The sequence below is a fragment of the Perca fluviatilis genome, chromosome 13, assembly GCF_010015445.1.
Source record: "Perca fluviatilis chromosome 13, GENO_Pfluv_1.0, whole genome shotgun sequence".
Taxonomy (NCBI): Eukaryota; Metazoa; Chordata; class Actinopteri; order Perciformes; family Percidae; genus Perca; species Perca fluviatilis.
The window spans coordinates 19927043-19949124 of NC_053124.1; the positions used below are offsets into that span (position 1 = coordinate 19927043).

General features: G+C 40.3%; 1 protein-coding gene across 1 annotated transcript in view; it reads right to left on the bottom strand.

Moving 5' to 3' along the window:
- Positions 1-22082, bottom strand: part of csmd3b (CUB and Sushi multiple domains 3b) — a 383486-nt gene that overhangs the window by 233988 nt on the left and 127416 nt on the right. The gene's annotated exons all lie outside the window — the stretch shown is intronic.

Sequence of the window (22082 nt, forward strand, 5' to 3'; positions counted from 1 at the left end):
AGAAAGGAACTAAGGAAGCAAGGAAAGCAGTGTTTCTTTTTACTATTTTAAACCACTAATAAATAAGTGTGCTAAACTACTGCATGCCTCTTCCTCATAAAAGCTTAAAGAGTGTGATAAAGATGGAAAAAGAGGCCAACTAAATTGGAGTTCATAAGTAGCAAGCAGTCAGCTTGATAAGATTAGTTAGGGCAGAGCACACAACCCATCATTGCTGATGATAACCAACCATCACCATTCCCCGTCCAACAAGAGGAACAGCAGGGAAAAAGACAACAGACCCTACTCCACACAAATTCCCTTTGAGTCTTGAGTCCTCGGAGTCTTATTTGGTAATTAAAAAAAGACTGATTGGGGCAGATAGGCTAACTGCCAAACTGGAAAGGAAATACCTACAAAACACTGGTGTTAAAAGTATGAAAGTAAATGTATTTGGATAATATTTGCAAAACCTTGTGTCTCTCAACCACTGCTGGTTATGATACTGGTCAGCTCAATGTCAAGTATATTTTAATGGTCACTGTGCATGCAAAATGATTTAATCAAAATAACTAATAAGGACACACTTTTACATAAATGCAGTGAAGTGAATAGTATGGTCCTCTTTTGAAATGTATTGGAGTTAAGTACAAACTTTCACATGATAGAAATACACAATCAGAGTCAGCCGGGTGGAGATGCAATTCAATGAGACTGTTAATCATTTTGGAGAAAGACAATAACCCTGTCCAACACAATTACCTCATTTTTGTGGATAGAATATCCATCTAAGAACGTTAGTTGAAAAGATGTACTCAGGATTTTTCCAGCCTTACAATTTCCCTGTATGTCATCACGGCAGTCTTTGTCTGCTCACGAAGAAACGTGAGAATGTCGATTATAAGCCCTTTACCTCCACTTTACTGGTGTGTTTGCACGCTCTAATGACTGTGCGTGTGTGTGTGTGTGTGTGTGTGTGTGTGTGTGTCTATTTGTGTGTGTATTTGTGTGTGTATTTGTATCTGTGTGTCGAAGTGGGTATAGCTCCTTGATGTGGTGATCAATGTTTCCCTGAGGCCTGGCTCAATAAACCATTAGATTTCCCCCTAAAGACATCCTGCCAACAGAACTTCATTAGACACACACACACATACATACAAAGAAAAACAAAAATACCACACAAACCCACTAATTGTCCTGTGTTTACAGGCTGCAGCCATCAGGCTTGAATGAGATCATAGGTTAGTTTGTTTGATTCTGCCCTTTTTTTGTAGAATCTACAGCAGTACACTATCTGCTATCGTTTGATCTGACCTGTAAGGGCTGACTCCATCTTGTTGAAGAGCAAAACAAATAAGCTCCATCGGACTTGATCAAATAAAATTAAACAAGGCCCAGTGTTTACAGCAGAGTTCTTCAACAGGGGGTCCACGACCCCTAGGGGGTCCTCAGAGTCACTGCAGGGGCCGCCAGATTTTTGTTTTGAAATTTTTTTCCCCCCAAAATTAAAATATGTCTGACTGAATATGAATCGAACATATTTGTAAAAAACAACAACAACCCCAACAACATTGATGATATGCTTACTGGCCTATAGGTAAGGTAGCCGCTATGGTAGCCATCCACAGATACAGTTAAGCTTATGGATTCACTCTGCCTTCCACGTGTATGACACGTTTGACACATGATGATATTTGAATATGTAAATAGTAGCTAATTATTGTAGGGCACCATAAGAAGATATGTGTATAGGCTTTAGGCCACCCCAACGTTATTTTAGGCCCAGTTTATTATGCAACTCCATTTTATACAGTATGTGTAGTAGGGGTCCCTGCTCGTCTCTCTTTCAAGTTAGGGGTCCAACCCTAACATTTTTTTAAAGATCCCTGTTTACAGGCATTGCAAAAAGCTTTTTATTACACTGATGGTCATATTAAAGAAACATTGGGACTTTTGGCAATTACAATGCTGGGAAATACAGCATTATCTGTGTGTCCTGCAATCTACTTATTTACTTACTAACTGTAAGATTACACCTTTACAGTTAGAGCTGGTAGCAATGTCCTCATGCACAAAGGTATGCGTGTCTATACATTTACAAAGGTCAGTATACCATTCAGCTCTGACGTACTATTAGTCTTTATATCAAGGGGCTACACTAATTTAAGTCGGGTCCCGATTTGCTTTCCTCTCTGTCTAACTGACCCTTCTCTGTCTCACACATCCATCTCTCCCTCCCGCCTCTTCTCTTATCTCTTCTCACAGCCACCCCTCTCCTCACTATTAATTAAAAGTGTGTGTGTGTGTGTGTGTGCGCGCGCGCGGGCACGCGCGCACGCTTGTGTGTGCTTATCAGGCTTCAGTATTAATTAAAGGTGTGAATGCTAATTGGTCAGATCAATAACGGGTCGTTAGGACTCAGGGGCCTACAGCCAATAGGAAATCGTTATGTGTCTGACATCACTGTCACTCTGCTAAAGCTCCACTGCCCTGTGACACATGCACGCACAAGCACACACACACACACACACACACACACACACACACACACACACGCACACGCACACACAGAGTTGTACTTATACTCACACTACTGTCATCTTGAAAGATAGGTTCCCTTAAAGGTTGCGAGAGACAGACAGAGAGTTCAGAAGCAGAAGAGGTTAGCAAGACACAACTGGCACAACTTACGGTGTGTTCCTAAAACTAAATCAATATCCATTAAGGAAACCCAGAGAGGGGGACTGGGAGAGAGAGAGAGCGAGAGAGAGAGGTTTTCAAAAAATAAACTGATGCAATAGTTGTCATTGAACAGAACTGAGTAAATGTGTGCTCTCAGAAGGCATGTGCTGATCAATACCCCTCTTTCTCTCCCCTACCACATACCTTCTTTTCAAAACTCCTCTTTAGCCTTTCAATCCATCCTCTCTCTTTTGTCTTTGGCTTCTCATGAGCCATTGTCAGTATGATATTTAGATAGATAACTATGAACAAACACCGACCTAGACCTCAGCCTGAATATTATTAGAGAAGAGAAGAGAAGAGAAGGAATTTTACAGAACTGGCGGTTTACTTGATGGGATAAAAACATGTTGGTCTAAAGCTGGCACAATTTGCCATTTCAGACCGACCCAAAACACTGACGCCTCACCATCATGCCCCAACTAACCACCGGTGCCAATACTTCTACCAATATAAATTGAGTTCGTGTGAAACCTGGCTCTACAAGTCAACTTTAAATTCACCACAACTTTGACAGTTTGACAAGGATGTAAAGACATTGGAAAGAGCCAACAGACAACCACATTTAAAGATGAAAATCAGCTTTCCTCTAACTTTGCACTCAGGATGTTTCACCAAGAAACTTGCTCGGCACATTCACCCTCTCTTTTTTTTTTAAATCGTCATGACCCCAAAGATTTTCCTTCAGCTCAAGACTGTTAATGCCGGGGCGGCCTCTAGCTCACCCAGTAAGAGCGTTCTTGAGTCCGCGTTGAGTCCTGCAGCGGCACAGGTTTGAATCCGACCTGCTGCCCTTTGCTGCGTGTCATCCCCCATCTCTCTCCCCCTTTCATGTCTATCCACTGTCACTATACAATAAAGGAAAAAGTCCCAAAAAAAAAAAAAAAAAGACTTTTGATCATTCCAACTAAGTCTGCATCATAGGTGTAATGAACATTGTTAACTGTAGAGGTCACTAGCAGGGCTCTTATTGTCTTACTGTCACTCTCCTATATCTCCAATTCCTTCAGACAGGCCTTTCACTTGTCCTTAAACCAACTGACACCAAGTGAGCAGACTATGCAGGGCTATACAAGGTTAATGTTACAGTAAGTGCTATATGAAACATTAACTGGTAACCCATGTACATATATCATTGCCTGTAGAGACAGTCATTGTCATTGCCAGTGTGTGTGTGTGTGTGTGTGTGTGTGTGTGTGTGTGTGTGTGTGTGTGTGTGTGTGTGTGTCTTGCTTGGTTGTACAGTCGAGGTGAGCTAGCTAGCTTTGCACATGTTCCAGAATGTGCACTATATCTAATAGCTGTGGTTACTGTAGCGTGACTTATTAAATTTTACGTCAAGAGACCCCCTGGAAAGCTGACTGACAGATGCCGGCACACATACAAAAACACACAGACATGCACACACTCAAATACACCTTAACTGTGAAACTAACCAAGCAAAACTAACACAGCTGAGTAATCATATATATATATATATAATGAATAGAATGTAAAATAAGGTGTAGTAATATTGCACGACCTTACTCTCCCGTTGGCAAAATAAAGAATAAAAAAATGAACGGAAATAAATAGGTCAATACCACATCAACAGGCACCGAGCCAAACACAAATAGCTTGTTTTCTCATTATTGTTACTCCCAATAATGGGTGCTGAGTAACATCAACGCCTAAATTAACAGGTTCTACCTTGCACAAACTGTTGACAAAGAGGTTCAAACGAGGATAAGAATTCAATTCAACCATATTCCTTGACTTTATGAGACAAGCTGCTATGGCTGTTTTAGTTGATTGGTTTAAATACCTGACATGGACCCTGATCCCAAATCTGGTCAATGGATGGATTCAAAATCATTCTTGTTGAAGTGATATCAAATGCACAGTATGGTGGCAGCCTTTACGCTGAAGTACACTTCAAGAAATAAGCAGCCGGCCTCTGTCCTGTCTCAGTTCCTTCAACTCATTTACACTGTGTCCCTTTTAATCTCTCCTTCTGCTTTGATCTCCTCCTCTGTCACCAGTCTTTGTAACATTAGTGCAGTACAACCAAACATCAACCACAACCTATGTGTGTTTGGGGGTGCACAGTCACTGGGGAATCAATTTGTAACAAAGTTGTTCATCACAGGACAAGACTTCAACAATTGCAACTATCTGTTGTGACAGACACAGATATCACAAGATAAAAACGTCTTCTAACTTCTGCAAAGAAAAATTGTTATTTTAATGATATGTATGCCTACCATACACTAGAAGACTGTGAAAAGACTTTGAAAAGACTAAAGTCTGACATCATCTTACCTCTATAACATTTTGCAAATGCTGGGGATCTTGCAGGGCCACAATTTGCAAGACTACAACCACATTTGTTTTGAAAAAATGAACCAAGCTAGCTAGCTACTGCTAGCGTTAGCTGGTAACTTGAGGGTAAGTTTGCAGATATTCTGTTCTGCTGTACATCCAGATAAATGGTGCCAGTACCTGAAGGTCTGCGTTTACCCTCTGGTAAATCGCCACTGAATGACTTGCTTCAGAAAGGTGGAAAATCAGCAACTTTCCCTCTTTTGCGTTTAGCTTAGCACGGCGCCATAGCAACCATAAACAACACTGGCTCTAATCAGTTTGCTGCTTCCTGTTTGGTGCTGGAGGGAGAGCACACATTGGTTGTTGACAATGTTCATGTGATTTAAATTCACTAAAAAGACTTAAAACATTATTAATATATTAAACACGTTTTTTTTTTTTTTTTCGGAATTTCTAAATGGGAACAGACTGACTCGGACCTATTACACTAAACGATTAAGACGACGGGAGCGCACCCTAACTCGAGCAAGACTCATTATTTCATCTGATATTGGAAATTTGTCTGCGATAGTGGATTCGCTTGAAAAGTCATTTGGTGTAAGGTTGTAATTACTTGCTTTTGTTCCACAGCTAACTGCATGTGATCAAAATGATATTATTATAAACACATTTACATTGATATCAAAACAGAAATGGTTTGTGCACAAAGTTCCATTACAACTTATGGAAGATGTTAAAAAAGTTGAAATTCTGTTAGAAAAATACATCTGTATTTTAGAGACTGGTCATGAAGTCTCATACATATGAAATCAACAAGATGGCAAGAACTTCAAGTCAAAGTAGCAACATCATTAGGTGATAGGGTCTGATGCTGAATACTCGTGTTGCGATGTAATCTCAAATCTTCATGTATGAAATTGGGCAATACTCTCTACAGCAAGTGGAAATAGTTCCATCAGCAACAACCAACCCTGTCCTATTAGGATAAGGGCAATAGTTTGGTTATTACCATATGTAAGCATATTCATTGTGAAAGCCTCCAATTCCAGACTGTATCAAAATAGGGAAAACAAATCTAATGAATCATGTCGTGCAGTCGAACAAAGCTAGTAGTGCTGTGTTACTGTACTTTCTCCTGCTATACTGCAGTTCCCCTTCCAAGGAGACAGTAGTTAAGATGTTAAAAGCAGTGGGATAGTGAAGTAACAAAATCTGCTGATAGAAAGCAGAGCACAGGGGCTGGAGAATACAGCGCTGATAGTAATTTAAACAATTAATTAGACCATTAAATATTGAGCGAAACCCCCATGGAATGCCCTTAAATTATAAAATCTGCTGATGAGAAGCAGCTAAAGGAGGCTAGAGATCATCCTGTTGATGTTCCTTATCACATTTTATGGGATGGTGTTACATTTGCTCAAAATCCTCTTTGATTGGCTGACAGTTTGAGGGATACGTTTTGTCTAAATCCTCCTTCGGCGTGCTGTCTGATTCATGGCATCAGAAACTGCCATGTCAGCATGACCCTGCTCATTTTCTGGTTATGCTAATCAAGTGACATCCCTTCCTGTTTGGCAGGATGAGCTGATTGGATGGGCCGAGGTGGTAACCCTGAAGGGAGGCCGTTTGATTGGTTGGCTGATATAAAGCTGAATAATGGACTGACATTGGCCAGGAGGCCGTATTATTATCAACACACTTACATACACACATATACACCCACTGCTGCAGCAGCACACAAGCACACTACCACACACACACTGATATTAACTATGTACTAGCAAAGCCTATATTTTAGCCAAGTGGCCAGTGGAGGTCTGACTAACCTGAATATCAAATCAATATATCATTTGATGTAATATCTATCCTGTCCTGGCACATAGCCGTTCGCTATAATTCCATCATGGTATTTAATATCATTCAGATATGAAGCCAATATATAATTTGCTGGACTTCTTTTAGTGTCAAATTCCTACTTTGCCAATCTAGGCACTGGAAGATTTTACTCTACAGATTTTACAGTACTCTGATTACATTATCCAGATATCAGATTGATGACTACTTTTTGGACAATATCTGATGTTAGACACCCATCCTTTGCAGGCACTAACCCATTTGGCAGCTTCTTTACATAAATCTGTTATCGAATTGATTAGTTACATCCAGGTATTACATCTATTTGTCATTTGCTGGACTTTTGTGATGTGAGGCACCTACAGTATCCTGCCTAGCCAGATAGGCAGACACTTGGCAAGCATTAACTGTAATTACATTATACAAACATCAAATTGATACATTGTGTGGACAGTTGAAGGCCTGACACTGAGAGATTTGGCAGCTATTTTGTACCATACCATTATAGAATTATATACAACGATCCAGATAATGACCTAATGTTTCTTTTGACAATGCAGGGTAACCTTGTGGAGTCCCACTTCTTTCTGGATAACACAGATAATCTAACTCACTGTTTGTTGCTATATGTACTCAAGGGTTGCCGTAATAATTATATCTTTTAGGGTTACTCACCTACCATGCCCATTCAGACAATGAAAGATCTGGCAGTGTATTCTATGTAATCAGTCATGAACAACATAATTAAGGGTGGTTTTCGTGGTGCTTTGTTGGTGTCATAAGATTGGGACTGAGCAAAAAAAAAAAAGTAAAAAGAAAACATAATGCATTACAATAGTGTCACAGTCCTTTTAAAAGGCTTGTGGTTTGTTAGATAATTTGCAGCTTACTTTAGTCTCCAGTGAGTTGCAAATACAGCATGGCACTATGGCCACAGATAAGAACATTGTCAGAAGTCCAAAATCACTTATTTCTAGGTATATGAGGCACTGGTGGTTACTGACATTTGTATAATGTTTTTTAGGCCTTTGTTTTTGACAGGATATCTTACACATAAAAGAAGAGAGAGAGGGGGAATGACATGCAGCAAAGGGCCACAGGTCGGAACCGAACCCATGGCTGCTGTGTCGAGGACCGAGTCTTTGTATATGGGCACGCGCTGTACCAGGTGAGCTACCAGGCGCCTGACATTTGTATAATTTATGATTTCTCATTGTGTTTTTTATACTTTTATCGACACGGTCCATGTCCCGTCCATGGCAGTACAGCACAGTCAAAAGTGGAAGATGGGTAGATGGAGACATGATTTAAAAACCTATATTTTCCTTCAAAATTCTGTTTCATACAATCTGCTTTCCTTGTTGTGTGTGTGTGTGTGTGTGTGTGTGTGTGTGTGTGTGTGTGTGTGTTTTGATTGATGCCCCTGCGTTGAAGCTGACCTTGCAGCGGTTGGAACAGTAAGGACCTGCATCCACTTTGCAGATAATGAACACACACACACACACACACACACACACACACACACACACACACACACACACACACACAGCTTTAAAACTGCATTGATTTCTCCTGTTCAACTAGAAAGCATAGAACATTACATTATTCAGTCCCTCCGGAATTTTGCGATGTCACGATCGCAGCAATTCACGCGAATTCAACCAATCACTGTGAATTCGGTGTGACTCGCAATTTTCACCAATCACCGCAACTTTACCGCAAATTTGACCAATAGCCGGAGACTTTCCCGCGACTTCAACCAATCCCAGCAGTCCCACGTGCCAGACTGCGTCAGTATGTGACTCTGGGAGCCACTGACCAAGTGGGAGTGAGAACGGGTTGATGTAACACACGTACATCATCAAATTCATTTCCTTGTTTCTGATATGAAGACGAGATGTGTGTGACTCGAACATCCGCCTTTGACTCTTTTCCTGCTTAGGTGCTGATTAGCTAGATAGGTGCTGATTAGCTCTCATAACGGGCCGGGTGGGTAGCGCACTGCCATGAGTCCATGACGCTAATGTCTGATTGTGATTACATTCTGAATCTGCAAAGTTCTCTGTCAGGTAAATCAGTAAGTTAGTAGTAGGGTATACAGGGGAGTTGCATATGAAGTGGTTTGGGGTACTTCTGCAAGTAATTTTGTGGTACAATTTGGTTTTGATGAATTCTACAAGCAGCAATACCACAGGCCAAGCAATCGGCCCGTTCCAAACAGGCACATTTTCAACGGGCACTGCACTACTATGTTCAAATTTGATTCATTCAATAAATTATTATTTTTGTCTTAAATCCACCAGCCATTTTCATATTATACCAACATTTGCAGCATCCTGAGCCTTTTTGGTAAGGTTACTAGGAAAACTCAGCCCAGAGTATTTTTACTCTCCCTGAAATAAGTTTCCTTTTTATTTTTAAAGAATTATACCAACAAAACATTTTTTTGCAATTTTCACTGTCTCTCGCAACTTCATTGCAACAAAAATACAAAAGACATTTGATGAACTTTTATCGCAAAAAAAGCTCCCACAAAATCAGGCATTTTGGGCCCAAACAATCTCAAAAAGAGGCCGCAAAATCCTGGAAGGACTGATTATTACAGAGAGCTCTTCTCTTCTTCTGTCCATTCCTATTCCTTACTCTGTTCTGCTGTCTCAGTGCAGGTTTGCTTTTGCTTTTTTTTCTTCTCTTCTATATTCTGTTACATTTCTCTTTCTTCGACCTCTTCATTTAATTGCTCCTTACTGCTATTCATTACTTCTAATACACAGTGTACCCCTCTGCCATCTCACTTGTTTTCTCCCCTCTCAAATCTCACATACTTCACACTTACCTGCTGTACAGTATAAACATGGGATTACATAAAACACGTGTATATATTTTGTACACCACACACACACACACACACACACACACACACACACACACACACACACACAAACGCACACACCCACAGTTGTATATGTGTGTAGGCACACACGTTTACTTATGTACTGGGTCTATTGTGGGTGCTAAATATGTGTATTGAGCTGTGTACAATGTGTGGGTGAAAATAATTTTTTATAGAGAATTATTTTTTGAAATTCATGTATCTTTTATATTAATATATGTTATCACCTTCCAGATCATATTAAGGTGCAGCTCCTTCAACTAACCTCCACCATTAGGGTCACCTTCTCTTTCTCATTATGTCATTAACTGACTGAGGGAGGGAGAGAGAGACGGGATGATCAATAAAAGTGAGAAAGACGACAGACAGACACACAGACAGATGGAGGGATGATAGATAGGAGTGGATATTATCAGTCCCCTCAGGTCTCTTTGATAAAGATCAGAGAAGCCACAGCCAGAACCTCAATCACATTCACACGTGGACGCACAAACACACACAAACACTGTGCAATATACATCACTGATGCATGCAAAACTTGACTTTTACACTCCGATCATGTTCAAGTCACAGAGACTAGAGTAAAAATCAATCAATCAAGCTGATAAGGGATCAGAGACAGAGAGAAACAAAGGGTGGAATGCTCCTTTAATGGCTGCCTCTTAATATGGACGCAAACATTTTTTGAACTGAGATTTAGCCTCATGAGACGCTGCTGTTCTGTTTTCACCAGAACATTGCCCATCAGCTGCACAATCATTCAAATTTCACATTTCATGAAGTGTTTCCTCTGAGGCGCCTGTTTCAGTGGCCATGCATGCAGCAGTCTGATCAAACAAATCAATGTGAGGATTGAATGTTGTTGGCTTGTGTTTACTGCTGTGACTGGCAAATAGTGATCAAGCCTGAAACATAGCGTAATTGATGCAGGAGATGAAAAATTTAGGAAAGCTTTCTCAATGAGAGCTGTTTACTGAATTATATGTGGAAAGCAATAAACCCTGTTCTGACTTAAACAGCACACTTTTCTTGACGCTTTTGCATCAAACTAATTTTGTCAAGTGGTTCCCAGGGTGGCTATATACATGTTTTATGGACCCGGAGGGAGCAATGACCAAACAGGCAAATGGCTTTATAATCCTGGCCCTCTTCTTTTGGTTTACTTAACTTGTTTGTCCTCCTTATTTTCTAAAAAGTGGTGGCGAAACATATGTAAATCAAAGATAAGTAAATCTAAAGATAAAACGGACGCTGAACACAGTGTCAGTGGCTGTGGATTTTTACATTAAGTGCAGCTTTTTGTATTTTGTATTGTCTGTATTAAAAGAAAAAGTTTCCAAGACAAACAAAGATCCCATTAAAAGCAAAACAATTACAAAATAGAGCACACGTGGCCCCCTGTGTTTGTATAGCTTACAAATACAGTACCACTCAGGAGATCCATATTAGCCTCCTACTTCTTTGTTGGGTTAACTTTCTGTTTGATTTCTATCATTTGTAGGCACCCACTGTTGAAGTCAGTCTTGTCGAATCAATGACTTCTTATATTTGGTGCCTGTCGCTTTGCTTACGGAGGCTTTGAGCTGACTGAATGAACAGTTTTCTTTACTCCCATCGAGTGACTTCTTAAAATACATGAACCATCCATACTTTAAGGAAAACAACTGTCTCAAATAGATGTTTCATCTCCTTTAAAATTCTGAATTTCAAACAGACTGAACTGCTATTATCAAAAACAGCAGCACATTGTTTTGGGTCTAAATAGCAACTCCAAAATAGCCAAAGATTTCACATTTACAAGAGGGTGAGCAAGTGTCTGCCGTCATTTTTATTTTGTCAAAAGACTGCAATCTAGACAATCAATGAACCACAGCACCTTCTGCTGTCTTGTCATACCCAAAATTGGACTTCTCTGATGTCACCACAGTGTAATGTCAGAAGAACTGTTAATATAACCAGAGTATAAAGAAAAAAAATGTCAAAAAGCTAACCTGTAACCCCGAGGTACAGTACCCAAAAGGGTTATGTGATTTATTATAGGTCCTGTATCTGTAGCTGCCATAACGTTATGGACAAAAATCATTCTATTGATATAGTGAGCCCTGACCTCTGAGTGAAGTGAAGATTTCTGCTAGCTCCCTCCTAAAATATCTAAATCATTAATATCAAGCTTGTAGCTGAGTAGGTTCAGGAAATGACCAGAAGGTCGCCGGATCGGCTGTAAACCTCTGTGGGTAAGTAACACTCCGCATGATATTATGTGGAACTGATGGATAAATGCCCAGATGAAGAAGAGTCCATCGATGCATGTGACATCTGGCCCAGTAAGAGCTCCCAAAGCGTTTAACCTGCTGCCAGCAGCTTCTGTTTGTTTGCAAAATGACAATTTTAAACCCCAAAAAAGATGAAGGGTAAAGAGTGGACAGATCGAAAGGTCATTCCACCTTTCATCTTATTTCATTTGAACCGAAGCCACTTTCTCCATCCCTGCATCAGTCAGAATTTATATCTCCACTTCCTTTAGAAGCCAGCAACTCCAATTAAACCACGTTCAAAAGGAAATCAGGCCATTACTTAAAATACAATTATTTTTATGAGATTTAATGTAATGTGCCAGACTTTGATTTGTGTTGGATAGATTATGTAGGAACCTGCTATTCCTGCTATTGTTAACTATGATAAAAGAAACATTTTGAGTGTGTTTTGCACCTTTAGCCATTTTTTCCATTGAATGTGTTTCTTTTTTATCCCCCTCTTCTGTATTTTATTAGTCTTTGTTTATGCCTTCTCTTGAGGCACTATGTAAACTCTCTGCGGTAAGTGTAAATGAAGGTAAAAAGTGTATTACTGGTGTATAACCGTTAAATCATGGAAAGGAGCAAAACAAGCAGTGGATATAACGTAAGTCGCGAGGAGGAAAAGGAGCAGAAGTGAAGAGAGGTTGGAGATGAGGGGAGTGAAGTGAAATCTCTGCTGACTTGTTAGTCCCAAGGCAGCATGTTCTAGGATGAAGAACATGTTCTCCAGTCCATATTCTGAAGAAAAGGATTACATCTGGCAGCTGTGGGTCTGTGTGTGTTTGGTATGCCCACGTCTGTATGTGCTTTCGATGTTTGCCCGTACCTCTGAACACACAGATGTGTCTAAATGTATATTGTATGAATATGGGTAATGTACATTGATGGTTGAGGTTAACGTGGTCTGATGGTATTTTAAATATTGTGTCTCTGTGTCTTCCACAAACAAGCGTTCTGATTCCTGTACTCCACAGTGGGTGCCTCTTCTAGATTGCATTAAGATCAGAAACCATGCCTCTTCTACAATACACACAACGCACTTCAAACACAGCTCCAACTTTCTTCAATCACACACAAATAACTAACTATAGGCCTAAAATTAAAGAGAAAATTCACCTAAAGAACTTTATCTGTAAGGGATAATGTAGAGCAGTCCTGCATCACCCTGTCAGGGTTCTTATTCTCAATAATGACCGTCTCGCTCTACATTATCCCACTCATTACACGGCTACTCATACAGAAGTTACCTGCTGAGAACGCCTGCTTCTCGTTCGGGACAATTAACATTACTGCTGATGAGCACCGCTCTGCGGCGAAAGCCAGATCTCCCCGGTGTAAGTGAGCTAACCATGGAGCTAAGTAATGCTCTGTTTGCACTGTTAGCGCTCCCCGTAACCTCCACCTTGTCTCTCCCTTTGTGATCCACTGTTCAGCGGTATGAGCTCTGTATGAGCACAAATATTGATTTTAAAAAGATTTTTACTGATTTAAAAATGGTCCTCCAGAGTCTATAATCAGAACTCTTTAACCGAGCAGTGTAATAAAACGTAATTGTAATTAATTTGTGTCATACAGTTCTTGTTGTCATGTCAGTCAAACCAAAAAATGTAAATATTTTTATATGTCTTCAGAGTAAATCAGCAGTAGCATAGCAGATCATAATGTAATAGAATAGAATGTAATAAAATGGGTGATAAAATTGTTGCTACTTTTTTGTTTACAATTTACTTCAGTTTTCCGAATTCCAGGGTTTTTCCTGCATAGAGAAAGTTTTGGCGCCCCTTTTATAGCCAGCGCCAAAGAAAAATCTGCAGCGCCAAAATGTCTGATTTTCACCGGCCAGCCTTCCTCTCATCCACAGCTGTTATATTTAACACATACGCTACAATACACGTATTGAATGGAACTGAACGCAAGCTAGTGCTAAAAGGGATCTCCGTTTGCAGAGTTCAGGCTGTGCCGGACTCTCCCGGTGATCATGCTGCTCTGGAGGACCGGCTGCGCAGCGAGAAGCCGCTGCTGACGGGCGGAGTGCTCCACCGGACTGCTGTCTGTCCGTACGGCCGTCTGACGCCATTAGTATTAAATTGAGACAGTTTCATGACCAGTTAAAAACGTCTCGTAGTCATGTTAAATATTAGTCCAATTCTGTGTTTTGGTACAGTTGGTTTTAACACCTGATGCGAAGTGAAGTAGGCCTATGGGAGTACACATGAAAACCCTGAAAAAGCGCTGGCGTTCCGCGCCGTCTTTCTGCTGTGCCCCATCCATGTAGTGTCACTTTTTCACTATGAACGTTAAACTCTGCAATTTATCAGCGGTTCACATGTATGCATGAACTGTGGTGGTCCGTTACACCAAAGGCTTAACATTACTGATCATTTTTTATCAATATAATGTAGAAAACATTACACTACAGGGGACATTTCAGAGAAGTCGGGAGTGACTAACTGCCGGCTTCCTAGACCCAAGACAAAACAAATTCCAACCTTATCTTTTCGGCTCCTGAACCAGCGCTGGCCTTGGCCAAGGCCGGTGTTGAATACTCACTCCCCCTGGAGCACTACAGCGAGGCACACTCTTCATTTTCCCCACCCGACTCCCACAGACACCTGTTGATTGTTGACTCGTACTGGGTCCTGTTTCAGGGCTGACTCCATGGCAACCGGCTGTGTATCGCAATGACAATCGTGCGGACTGAGTAAACCAGATTACGGGGGCCAGACGTAGCTTGACTAATCAGGCCTACACATACACAAACTTTGACATACATACAGATTTGCAACCACACCCCAGCCCCCTATCCAGCGCCTTCTTCCCCCAGTCAGGCGGGCAGGTCTGGGGCCAGCGCCTTTGTTTGGCTGCAGGACCAGATGTCTGTTTGCCTGTCCTGGACTACCTCTACTCCATGACCCCGATCCCGATGCACCCATCATCCCACCCCCACTGCTTGTCATGTTATATTGTTATGTTGTGTTATGTGCAGCAGTGCAAATGTACTGTTATGTGGTGTGCAGCAGTGCAAATGTATTGCTTGTGTGCTTATGTGCTGAGGTGTTTTTTTCCTGTTCCCACACTGTACCCCTATTCAAGGGCATAGTCTGGGAGTTGCCTTTTTCTCCTCGTCTCTCCTCATGTCATGCTGTATTTTCTTCCCACTTATATGTATGTACCTTGTAAAGCGCTTTGTGATTTATATCTGTGAAATGCGCTCTATAAATAAATTTTACTTACTTACTTACTTACTTACTTCATAACGTTTTGTATCAATAACATGATTGTATTATTGTACAAATTAGCAGTAAAAGCAATAGCCTATGTAAGTCAATCATACATTTTTCAACTTGGGAGCAAAATGTACGGTGGCCCTGAGAGGCCACAGCACGCAACTAAAAGAAAACACGCAAATAAAACACAGCACGCAACTAAAAGAAAACACGCAAATAAAACACAGCACACAACTAAAAGCCAGCCAGCGAGGTTGTTAAGCCTGCAGGCGCTGGTGGAGTTTAACTCCGAAAGACAGTTAACCACAAGTCCCCGTTAATCTTATGATGGACATGCGTTGTGATTTTTAAACAAACGATCCATCAACGGCAAAATAAAAGCCTCTCATTTACGAGAGCAGTCTGAGAGACCTCCAGCTTAGAGCGGGGTCTCCGAGCATTCCTGGCCGAGCAACGAGCTGCCATCCCCGGCAGGTGATGGTGATGGTGCTTCTCAACTCCGAAAACTTTGAGGCAAATTGTCAATTTGGCAACGATTTTCACAAGACTGCCTATATTTGAAATGTAAACAGTTTATTTCTCGCCTAAAACGTTCTCAGAAGTGAATTTAGTGATGAATAAATTGGAGAAAATGGTTAAAATTGTGCTGTTGTTGGTCTGTCTATGTACTGGAAACACCAATGGTTGAGGCACGTGTGCATCACTTAAGTGTCCCCTGGAAACATTTCCGTTGTGTTGTGGTGTATCTGCGTGCGTTTTCTTTTAGTTGCGTGTTGTGTTTTATTTGCGTGCGTTTTCTTTTAGTTGCGTGTTGTGTTTTATTTGCGTGCGTTTTCTTTTAGTTGCGTGTTGTGTTTTATTTGCGTGCGTTTTCTTTTAGTTTGGTGTCAAGTGTAGTCTATCCGGGCCCGTGTCCCGGATGTGAAAGCCCCCTTACTGGAATATTGAATATGATATTCCATTATATTTTGTATTTTGAATTGTTACCTGCCACCAGAATTTTGTGATTTCCTTGCCATAAATATAAGCTGTTTTTACAATAAATTCATGCTTAAAAATGTATCAGAATGCAGGAATTCAAGTCTTTTTTTTTTTTACTTAATGTGTCATCACCCCCCCACAAAGGCCCATTCTGAGTCAGGAAAAAACTGAATTCAGTTAAGTAATAAACACAAGTCAATAAAGGTAAAATCTAATATAACTATATAAAGTATGAGAGAAGATGAGTTAAGATGAACGAGGAGAAGGTGGTGCAAAACATGACGGAGGAAACAGAAAGAATAATTCTTCAACAATGAACATAATCATGTTGAAAAAGTGTGAAACTGTGTGTGTGTGTGTGTGTGTGTGTGTGTGTGTGTGTTAATCTGTGATTCCGTCTCATCAGCACAATATCAAACTGCCTCCGACATCATGCTAAATAATACATCACTTTTTTCTCTCCGTTTCACATGCACAGGCGGCTGGGCCGGCATGCGCACACACACACACACACACACACCCACACACACACACGCACACACACACACACATGCAAGTATACACACTGTATAGTACGTGCTGGTGTATGAATTAGTTATGACCTGACAGTCTTCAGACGAAGGGGAAGAAATGTTCAAGGATTACATCAAAGTGTGTCCTACCAAGCAGGCTGAAAAGGATAGAGCCACACTACTGTACCTTTGCCCTGCCAATTGCAAAATTCCCTCCTTTGGAGCGATCAATCAACCAACCTTTTTCATGTATTTTATGTAATTACTGGTCAAAGAGGTCACTTAAATGCATTCATCCAGTAATAATACAATCTTTCATCAAAGCAAAAAGACAGCTATTCAATTTGCATCGGTAATGTGTTGATATTGTTTTTGTGTGCGAGAGAGAGAGAGAAAGAAAGAGACCTATGATTTAACAAGTGATTTCTGAAGTTCATATATCTACTGTACAGTAGTGCTTCAAAATTTTTGTAATTTCACCGAAAAAGAGTTGTACTTGTAAACAACAAATACCACATCCACCTATAATGATGATGAGCAGGTATTTTTTACAAAATTCCTTTCTTAAAGTGTATTGCTGACAATCCTGCGGAAATCTAAAATCTGAAATGGCTCCAATGAAAGATTAAACAGAAGGATTTAGGGCTGGGCAATATATTGATATTATATCGATATCGTGATATGGGACTAGATATCGTCTTAGATTTTGGATATCGTAATATCGTTATATGACATAAGTGTTGTCTTTTACTGGTTTTAAAGGCTGCATTACAGTAAAGTGATGTACTTTTCTATACTTACTAGACTGTTCTAGCTGTTCGATTATTTGCCTTTTCCCCACTTAGACATTATGTCCACATTACTGATGATTACTTATCTAAAATCTAAGTGTGAAGATATTTTGTTAAAGCACCAATTGTCAACCCTAGAATACCGCCGCAATATCGATATTGAGGTATTTGGTCAAGAATATCGTGACATCTGATTTTCTCCCTATCGCTCAGCCCTAGAAGGATTACATAGAGTAAAGATGACTTGCCAAAAATTGCCTCCTTGCAGTAAATATTTACAGCCAAGCTGTGTGTTGTGGACAGTATGAGATGCTGAATATAGAAAGACAGACTGATCATCGGCATAATGTTGCATTTTTGCAAATGCCAAGTATGATCGGACTCTCTTTCTCACTCACTCACACAGAGTAAGTCAAACAGCTGAATGTAACAGCAGCAGGGGCTCTTCAGATAAGTCCCCTGGAGCAAAACTCTCTCTGTGTCGCACACACAGACAACCACACACACACACACACACACGCACACGCACACACACACACACACACACACACGCGACACGCCCGACACTAACACACACGCCGCGACACACACACACACACACACACCCACACACACACACACACACACACACACACACACACACACACACTCATAGAGATGCACAATCACACAGAATGATGATGGGCCAAGTAAGTGGAAACTTGTGCCAGTGAATAAATCTGGGACAACTGCTTGGACATACAAGTAGCACAACACACACAGACATGCACACATACACTGTAATCTCAGACACAGCATGTGTGCAGACTTAAACCAAGGCACTTTGCAATTAGTGATAATGTCATTATGCGGCACACCAGATACCCATATTGAACACCCACCAACCATCCAACCTACAAACAGACATGCACAAAGGTCTATAGAAGGATGCAAAGGGACACAAAGAGACAGTTAGACAGTTATAGTACAGTAAGCAGTGTATCATTTTTCTGTGACCAACACTCTGTGTGTGTGTGTGTGTGTGTGTGTGTGTGTGTGTGTGTGTGTGTGTGTGTGTGTCGTGTATGTGATTTTTTTTTATTTTTTATAAATAGGTTGGCAAATCTCCCTCATGTCACGTCTGATGAACAATAAGTTACGGGAGAGAGAAACACAAGGCATTGTGAGCTAACGCTACGTACAGAGTAACGTCAGTAGGGGGAGTGACAGGCTGCGGCTGGAAATCGGAAGAAGGATGGGAAATAATTTGAACATGACTTTAAAATCGACATCCACCGAGCCAAAATGCTTATGTTATCATTAGTTAGCTCATTCTGGTTATCTAACTGCATCGCGAGTTGTAGGAGCTTAGCTGGGAGCTTCATGGAGACAGCTAAAGTTAATGTTAGCTGCCCTACAGCTGTCAGAATTAGTTTTGACTTCATATATTCTAGCAGCTGTATTCTCAGTAACGTGACAATCTGCAAGAAACAGGTTATTTTAAATCACTAAAATAGTAGTGACAGCACCGTTTGGCTTAGTTATCAATGTCGTTAGCATCATGGCTAACACTATTTTTAGTGTTACTCAGTTTATGACAAATCGTTTCGGCTGTGCTTTCTAACGTGATGTCATTGTGCCAAGTGAGCAACGTTAGCCTTTACAACAGAGCCGCTTCAATACACTTGTAAGATAATGTTACATTACAGAGTTCTCTGTTGATTTGTGTTTGTCGCTGTGTGTGAGGTGGAAAATATTGTAAACAGAGAGCGGCATGCCAGAAATGCAATGCACCATGACGCAGGTCCCCTTCAAGGTCAGGCTGATGTTGGAAGTCCCTCTAGAGGACAGAACATGTAACAACAACTACATGCTTATTGTGGCATTGACAATACATAAGCATAACAGGCTGCATATGAGCATTAAATATTCGATTATTATTCAAATATTAAAAAAATAAATGTAAGTTGAATGGTATTATAGAGGAAGCTCTATTGTGTGTGTGTGTGTGTGTGTGTGTGTGTGTGTGTGTGTGTGTGTGTGTGTGTGTGTGTGTGTGTGTGTGTGAACTTAAACAAGCTGTCATCCGAAAGTTAGTGAACAGAATCTTACCAACAAACAATTCAATTTACATAAAATATTACAACAGCTATCGTTCTTTTCGACAGGCCTTTAACACGTTGGCCTTTTTCAAAAGCCTGAATACATTTCTTAAGAGGGAACATCCCCTCCATGTAATTACGGGCCTAAATGTCTGACTCGGATTTAGAATACTGCTTTAAGTATGTGTGCCTTTTATTAAAATTTTCTTTCTACACTACCATACATTTTGTTTCTTGAAAAACACATCACCAGTTCTATCTTGGTTACAATGCATTCCGTAACCTAGATTCAGTATTAATATCCCAGCAGTACACAGGACTACTAAATAAATACTAAATGACAATAACTACATATCATACACCATCTGTGTACCTCTGCAACTTTAATATACACATTGCAACAGAGTATTATGATGTGTAACGATAAGTTTGATTATAAGGTAAAAATCCTACCTATGCTCAATGACGTGCATTTTGTAAAACCTAATGTTTAATGTGTATTATCTATTGCCTAAATAAATGTCTTGCACCATGTTCTTTTAAATGACATATGAGGTCGGATGTGTACTTGAACCATGCGGATCATACAGTATTGTCACCTTGTCAGCTGTTCTCTCAAATATCTGCACAGTGAATAGCAAGGAGCTGCATAAACTGTGTGCATGCTTGTTGGTTTGCTCAGTGTCATGTGTGTGCCTCCAGGAGACAGTTTTATGCTCCAGAACTAACTGCCTCATTGAGGACATCAAAGTTTTTCTAATCTAAATCTAATCTGAAATATTTAATGCACACAGGATATGCTGTTTTAACCATCACTTCAACTATTCATATCGCTTCTTTTATCTGTGAAAATGGTACCTTGGTGTTTACTCAGGCCCTAAAGGGAGACAGCAAAGGGGACATTTTAACTACCCCTGGAATATGCTAAGTTCCCTCTGGAAGAAATGTTTTCTTTTTTTGTTCAAACTCCTTAGTGAAACAAGGTTACTACATCAATATTGAGTATTTTTATGACATGCAAAAATGACCTCAATAATCAAGTGTTTGAAATGTTTACTAAAAGTCAGAGATGTCTATGTTTTAGCTGAAGTTAAATAATATGAGCAGAGTGCCCAGTAACCTTGCTTTGGAGGGTCGAATGGATTGCAAAATCTGGTAGATTGGTGTTCTGTGACATTAAAATGACCACAAGACGTCTCTGTTTTTGTCCCTGCAAGCCTATAATATAGAGAGAGCCTTTAGTTTGCGCTCACTTTCTGTCATGCTCTACCCATGACTTCCACTCTCTCTTTCTGTATTTGACAGCCTGCCATGTTGAAAAGGAATGAACTTGTCGTCCATTAGGGAGTTCTTTCCTTTGCTGAGTGGAAAGGTGTCAAAATGTGTGGATTGAATTTAGAACATGGCAGTAACCCTTGAAAACTTTCTGAATCTGAGTGGCCTTTCAAAGGAACTGAATTGAATAGAAATCATGTACTCTGTCTGCAACAAAGACACTATACTGTACTATAACTATAAAGTGTGTAAGTATATATGAACACATAATGAATGACAATACTGTTGACTATTGTAATACAAAAACAACAAACGCTAAATAGGGGGATTTAAAGCTGTAATCTAGAAGATTTTCATTTAAATAAATGTCTGTTAAGTCACTATCTATCACAGAAGGAGGTAACACAATGTTAATTGAGCCTGTGGCCTTCTGATGTCACATGAATAATTATAAAAAAAAATAATGGTCACAACTTTAAATAACAGTACTTAAATAAACAGCAATGCACATGTTGTATTTTAATGCAGGCTGATAACAACTGGGTAAAACCACTGCTGAGTGAACAGAAAAGGCTCCAGGATTAATACATCCTGGCTGTTAGCCTGGTCAGGAGCAGGCTAGCTGGAAAGAATAAGTATCCATGGTAACTTAGGTGCCTCTGCTTTTGTGAAACCGAGTCAAGGCTAAATTGAGCCAGGATAACTGGGAAATCCCGGCTTAATCCATTATCTTGGTTTTGTGAAATAGCCCTCAGAACTGAAAACTTACGGACTGCTTCCTAAAGAAAAAACATATACCCTTGTGTGTTAAATGTTATATGTGGTATTTTGCTTTCAGTAAGAATAATGTGTAGAGCAAAAATCAACACGGGTTGCTTCAGGGAAACACCACACAGTGCACCTGTTCAATTACTTCTGCATTCAAAAACAAGGGGGCTACCAAGGGAGCCTTTGCTGTCTGAACGCTCTTCTTTCTTTCTTACATGGCTCACGCCCACAGTCATATGTGATCTATGGACTTGTATCTGACTTTTAGTAAGTAGCTAGTGGTTGTTATTTACATTGTTCATTTTCTGAACTATGGATGTTAGCATTGAAGCACAGCCCACGCATTCTGACATACCACCACACACACACAAACACTTG